Source organism: Zootoca vivipara, chromosome 17 (genome assembly GCF_963506605.1).
Source record: "Zootoca vivipara chromosome 17, rZooViv1.1, whole genome shotgun sequence".
Classification (NCBI taxonomy): Eukaryota; Metazoa; Chordata; class Lepidosauria; order Squamata; family Lacertidae; genus Zootoca; species Zootoca vivipara.
In genome coordinates this window covers 33302018-33308574 of record NC_083292.1, presented here as the reverse complement: position 1 = coordinate 33308574, position 6557 = coordinate 33302018, and the positions used below count along the sequence as shown (strand labels likewise).

The 6557-nt window shown below is 46.8% G+C and overlaps 1 protein-coding gene across 2 annotated transcripts in view; it reads left to right on the top strand.

Moving 5' to 3' along the window:
• Positions 1–6557, top strand: part of ADAM15 (ADAM metallopeptidase domain 15) — a 365789-nt gene that overhangs the window by 338895 nt on the left and 20337 nt on the right. The gene's annotated exons all lie outside the window — the stretch shown is intronic.

Below are 6557 nucleotides of genomic sequence, written 5' to 3'. Positions count from 1 at the left end.
CGGTAGTAGTAGTAGTAGTAGTAATAATAATAATAATAATAATAATAATAATAACAACAACAACAATAATATTATATTTATACCCCAGCCAGTCTGGGCGGCTTCCAACAGAAAAATGAAATAAAATAATCTATTAAACACTAAAAGCCTCCCTAAACAGGGCTGCCTTCAGATGTCTTCTAAAAATCTGGTAGCTGTTTTTCTCTTTGACATCTGATGGGAGGGCGTTCCACAGGGCGGGCGCCACCACCGAGAAGGCCCTCTGCCTGGTTCCCTGCAACTTGGCTTCTCGCAACGAGGGAACCACCAGAAGGCCCTCGGTACTGGACCTCAGTGTCCGGGCAGAACGATGGGGGTGGAGATGCTCCTTCAGGTATACTGGGCAGAGGCCGTTTAGGGCTTTAAAGGTCAGCACCAACACTTTGAATTGTGCTCGGAAACGTACTGGGAGCCAATGTAGATCTTTCAAGACTGGTGTTATGTGGTCTCGGCGGCCACTCCCAGTCACCAGTCTAACTGTCGTATTCTGGATTAGTTGTAGTGGTAGTTGTTGTTATTTTATTATTTTATTGTCTCCTGCTGTTAGCCACCAACCATCAAAGGTCGCTGAGCAAGATAAAAACACAATAATACATATCATTATGACAAGCGTAACAATAACAGTAAGTGAAAAGTTGTTGCGCTTTTTTTTAGTTTTAACCAAAGTTGCTTAGCATTTTTTAAAATATATATATATTTCTAATAATAATAATAATAATAATAATAATAATAATAATAATAATAATAAAGGTTTAGAGATATTCTTAAGGAAATTCACCAAAAAAAGAGAAGAATTTCCTGGACATTGCAGGGATGTCCCCTGTTTCAGACTGCCGTATTCTAGATGCATGGCAGCCCTACTGGAATGCAGCTTCCCGTAGGAAAGGTAAGCTCCGCCTCTGTTTGCCTCTGGCCCCGCCCACATGTGTCCCCAGGAAGGTGGTCCGTGCTGCAACATGGCTCTCATGCTGAAAAAGTTCCTCTGTAGTTAAGGGGTAGAGCATCTGCTTTGCATGCAGAAGGTCCCAGGTTCAACCGCTCGCATCTCCCAGTAGGGCTGGGGATTGACCTGTTCATGAAACCCTGGAGCTGCCAGTTGGTGCGGACAATACTGAGCTAAGATAGACCCAGAAGTCTGGCTCTGTGTAAGGCAGCTCCCTATCGCCCTATTTAAAACCAGCCGTTTGTCCAAGGGGATGAGGATTGGGCTCTTTATTTCTGGGGAGATGGCCGAAGCTCGGTGGCAGAACACTTGCTTGGCATGCAGAAGCTCCCATGTTGGATCCCCAATGGCATTTCCAGGTAGAGCTGGGAATATTCCCTGCCCGAAATCCAGGAGAGCCTCTGCCAGCCAGTGTAAGCAACAGTGAATTAGAAGGACCGAAAAAGCTTACCCACCCTGGATTAAACAAACCAGGGAAGTTTGATTCTGCAAACATAAAAAAAGAACACAATTTCAAGAGGGTATTGCTGAAAAGAATGACTTGAGTGCACTTCATCTTCCTGGTGTTGAGTACTTCAGCCCTTTGTATTTTTTTTTTGAGTGTCGAGAGAGGCAGGCACTCGTGCTTGGTTTAATTCTTGAGTGGGTGCAGCAAGGCTTGTTGCTAAGGTTGCAGGGGTTAGAAATATAACAGCAGGGATCCTGCGGTCAGCAACTAAAGGGTTAATTCTGTTGACAGGCAGTTAACCAAGAGGGGTGGTGAAGGAGGAGGAGGAGGAGGTGTTTCCTAACAACCAGCCAGAATGCAGTGCTCGAGCTCTGGTTGGCTACTAACCCTGCCCTGGACTAGGCCTGAACCCTAAGAAAGAAGACCCCCCTTCTGCATATTTATATACTGTTTTGTTCACTTTACTTCAGTAAAGTGTGATACATTTTCACTCTCGACTCCCATCTGCTTTATTCCAGTCACTCCGTTAACAGCAAGATCAAGGGCAGGGTGGTGAGCATAGCTGCCAAGTTTTCCCTTTTCTCGTGAGGAAGCCTATTCAGCATAAGGGAATTTCCCTTAAAAAAAGGGAGAACTTGGCAGCTATGGTGGTGAGGGAAGAACTTAGGCAGCTGCTTTGTACCAGGTTTAACCAATTGCCCATCAAGCCCAGTATTGCTTACTCTGACTGGCAGCACCTCTGCAGAGTGATGGGCAGAAAGAAGTCTGCCCTATCCTTTTAAAACGGTGGATGTCAGCGGTTGAGCCTGAAACTTCTTACATGCAAAACTGGTTCTCTGCCACTGAGCTGCAAAGTGAGAAATAAAGTAAGATTCTAGTCCTCATGACTCTGGATTAAAAGGCTGACTGAAAAAACAGGAAGCTGCCTTATACCTAGTCACAATTTTGGGTCTTCTCCATCCTGACCGGCTGTGGCCCTCCAGAGTTTCAGGCAGGAGACGCTCCCAACACTATTTGGATATGTCAGGATTTGAACCTGGGACCATCTGCATGCCAAGTAGATGTTCTGCTGCTCAGCTGCAGTCCTTCCCATGAAAGAATTCAAGAAGTCAGTTGCTTGCTCTTTCCCTTGACCCTAATCAACCACCGGTCGATTTAATGCATCAGCGCTCATGCCAAATAATAATAAGCAAATTGGCAACCCTATTGTTCATTATTATTTACTTTACACAAATACACTTTCCTGCTGCCAAACCGCTGCCCCTGCCCCCATTGCTTACATAATAAAAAAAGGGGAATGTTTGCTTTCATTGTTGCCTTGGGAAACCGCCGAACGAAAGCAAGCCAGCCCCGGATCTCGCTCCCTCCCACCCTGAGCACTTTTCGTTCCCATTTCCTTGTCCATAGAGTGGACTGTGTTTTCTTATCCCTGAGGACTGCTTTAAGGAAGAAATAAAAACATCGCCCAGTTAGGAAGAGCAGGATGTCTCGGCAGGTTGTTCACCCAAGAACCTCCAGCAACAGAGACAGTCTACCTTGCAATTGAAGTTGGAGGGGGGTAGTGGGCAGAATGGGCAAATGTAGCCTAGAGTAGCCTAGAAGCATCCGGCTGTCCTCTGTTGGAAACAGGGTGCATGGCTTGATGCAGCTTAGCTCTCACTTTCCCATGGTTGTTGCAGCTCCCATCATTGCTGACCATTAGCCCTGCTGGCTGGGACTGGAATCCAACGGCATTGGAAGAAGGTTCCCCCAGACCTGTCATGAGCTATGTCAGCTCGCTGCCAGTCAGTGTTGACAATACAGAATCCGACGGGCCAGTGATCTGTGAGCATCAAATGTTCTTGTGATATTTTATTAGGGGGTGAGCTCTTGATGGCTGGGGAGCCTCTCTGTGTTTTCGAATGCAATACGCACCTGGGCTATGTAAAACTTCGTCCTTCCAGATTTGATGCTGGATTGAATAACTTAGGCACGGACAAACTTAGGTTTTAAAATTCTGAATATTAGAATATCCTATGTAAATTCTATTTACACAGAAGGCCACTGAGACCTTTACCTTGGCAATAGGGAAGTTCAGAAGCGAAAATTTCCAAAATTCTTTTGTGAGGCATGCCAGTCATCAGGCCCCATAAAACCCCTGTCCTAGATACATGTCTGAACCAATCAGGGATCACATACCAAATGCAATCGCAGAGATGTAATATTCTCTTACCTAGAGCAGGGACGAAGAACCTACAGCCATCCACGTGCTGTTGGACTACAACTCTCATCAGCCCCCAGCCAGCACTGGCCAGGCGTCATGAATGATGGGAGTTGGAGTCCACCGACATTTGAAAGGCTACAGGCTCCCCATCACTTTTTGGGGGGGGCGGGAAGTCTGGGTTCAGAGGACTGTCAGTTTGCTTCCTCTCTTCTTCTACTGAGATAGCTCAGGTGGTAGAGCATGGGGTTCCAGCCCCATGTTGGGCAGAAAGATTCCTGCATTGCAGGGGGTTGGACTAGATGATCCTTAGGGTCCCTTCCAACTGTAAAATTCCATGATTCTAAAGCAAATAATGCAAAGTCCTCAAATGTTTCCCCAGTGTTCTCTTAACCTGGTTAAGAAAGCTTAAGCAGGCGGCACCACCCATCTCTGGTACTCAAGGAAGCAGGACGATGCAAAATATACAGCAGGGACAGTCACATTGGAACATCTGTTTGGGGATTTCCCAGAAGGGCTTCCGTTCTTGTTTACCCTGTCCTACCCCAATTCCTGGCAGTGATTTTTGCACCACAGACCCAGCCCTTGGCACTCAATTAATTGCCTTCCCAGCCCTGTGTTTTTCGGTGTTTAAAGGACTGCTTGCCCGTCTCACCCAGTTACGCACAAGCCGGATTGGACTGGGATTCCAGCCTCGGTGGTTCCTGCTTGCTCCTCTTTGCCCCTGATTCCACCAGGAACTGGCAGGACGGGGGCAGGATTTTGTGGGGAGAAATTGTACAAGATGAAAAATGAGTATCAGAAGTGCTATTTTACTTTTGTTCTTTTTTGGGGGGCGAGGATTTTCAATTTCATTCTACTACGTATATAAGACAGGGAGAACAGTTATGACAACAGACAAAAATTAAAAGAGAAAAGGCAAACTATAAAATAGGCCTGTAGGGTGAGTACAGTTGCACATGGGTGAAAAGAACGAGGTCCAGATAAAAAATATGAGTGTTATTCTATTGTCAAGCATCGTTCCAGATCTGCCAGGCTTTTCTTGGAAATGACGGTTCCGCTGTATCTATATATATATATAAATGTAAAAGGGGCTTGTGTGTTGGTCTCCACTTCTCACCAAAACCGCTTGACCGATTGTGTTCAAATTACGACACAATGCTGCATGCGAATATGAAAGTGACCCTGTACCATTTTCAAAGACAGATGTCACACCTGTGCCAGGAAAAACCCCGTGTTTCAAAACACACCACTTAGACGAAAATGCATGCTGGGAAAAGAACCAGGTTGCAAACCAGCACCCTCTAGTGGCGGCTACGCTGGTACTGCACCTATAAAACCTTCCCTCTCAACAGAACCTCGGCTCCCGTTTACATACTAGACCGAAGCCTTTACAGACTAGGCCGAATGGAGGTACAGACTCGCCTGGGTGGGGGTTGGGGGGAGGAGGGGACGGGATAGGTCAGGACACGGTGGGACCAGTCACAGGGATGAGCCGAGGGGTGGGGGGAAGAGGGGGCGTGATACGTCATGCGTCGGGACAGTGTGTGTGTGGGGGGGAATCACAGGGATAAGCCGGGGGTGGGGGGGAGGAGGGGGCGAGATACGTCATGGATCGGCACAGGGGGGAGGGAATCACACGGATGAGCCACAGCAAAGTGTGGCCGGGGCAGCTAGTATGTCATAAAGGAATGCCAACTCATATAAAAAGGGTCTGCAGGTTCTAGTCCTTGTTGCAATCTCAAATTATGGATCATTTTCTTTGTGATTTCTTTTCTCAAGGCGTTGAGAACTGTGCTTTAAATGTATGGTGTGTCACAGCCCAAAATTGGCTCAAGGGCTGAATTGTGTGGATCAAAGGAAGTTGGCTCCCCAAGTCATAACTGAAAAATAGTGGAAATTTTTTTTGGGGGGGGGGGAGGGAATGAGGGGCTCACTGCCAGTTCCCTTTCCTGCCAGCCCATCTCTCTCTGTGCACACAAATCTTCTATCTTATTCTTTTCTTTCTAAAGTGTCATCCGTCACTTTCGCAGTCCGTTGAAATATTAAGTTTCGTTTCCTCATTTTTCCTCTGTTTATTGTTTGCCCAGCAGATTCTCAAGGACTCTGCCTTGGAACGGTTGACTGAGGGAAGAAAAAGCGCCTCACACCACGTTGCAATAGGCAAACTGGAGGCATTTCCCACCCCTCCTTTGCTATTCCACAAATCAGCGCCAGAAGCTGCCTTATGCAGAGTCAGACCACTGGTCCACCAAGCTGAGTAATGCCTACACTGACTGGCAGCTGCTCTCCAGGCAAAGGTTTCTCCCAACCCTACCTGGAGTTTCCAGGAGTTGAAGCTGGGCCCTCGATGTATAAATCACATGCTCTCTCTCACTGAGTTATGGCCGCCCTTCCCCTAAAAATAAAGCAAGATTCTAGTCCTCATCATTCTACCTTGATAAGATGGGGATTGAAAGCAAGTCCCTAGGTTCCTTTTCTCAGGAGAGATGCATAAGGCCAATGAGGAAAGGTTGTAGCATTTGAGACATTTTAGTTAGAGAAAAGGCAAGTAAGAGGGGACAGGGTAGTTTATAAAACAGGCTTTCATTTTACTGTGCTTTATCCAGCTTGGAGGTCTGGGGCGCTGGTGGGGGGCGGGGGGATACCCCACAATAACCAGCTTTCTGAAAAAGCTGGCTTTCTTTTTTCCTTTTTTCAAGCAAGTTTCTAGTCCTTATGGAGAGGAATATAGGTTTGGAAAGCACGTGGGTGACACCAGTCAAAATCTTAGAAGTCATAGATTTGAAACAGGTTTCCTGCTGGAGGAAGGTGGACACACACCCACACCCTCGATTTCTCTGCTCATCGCTGCTCATTGCCCCTCTCCATGACTGGGAATAAATTGTGCAAGCTAAGCAGAACACCAGGCAAAGGTGCTGAATCTG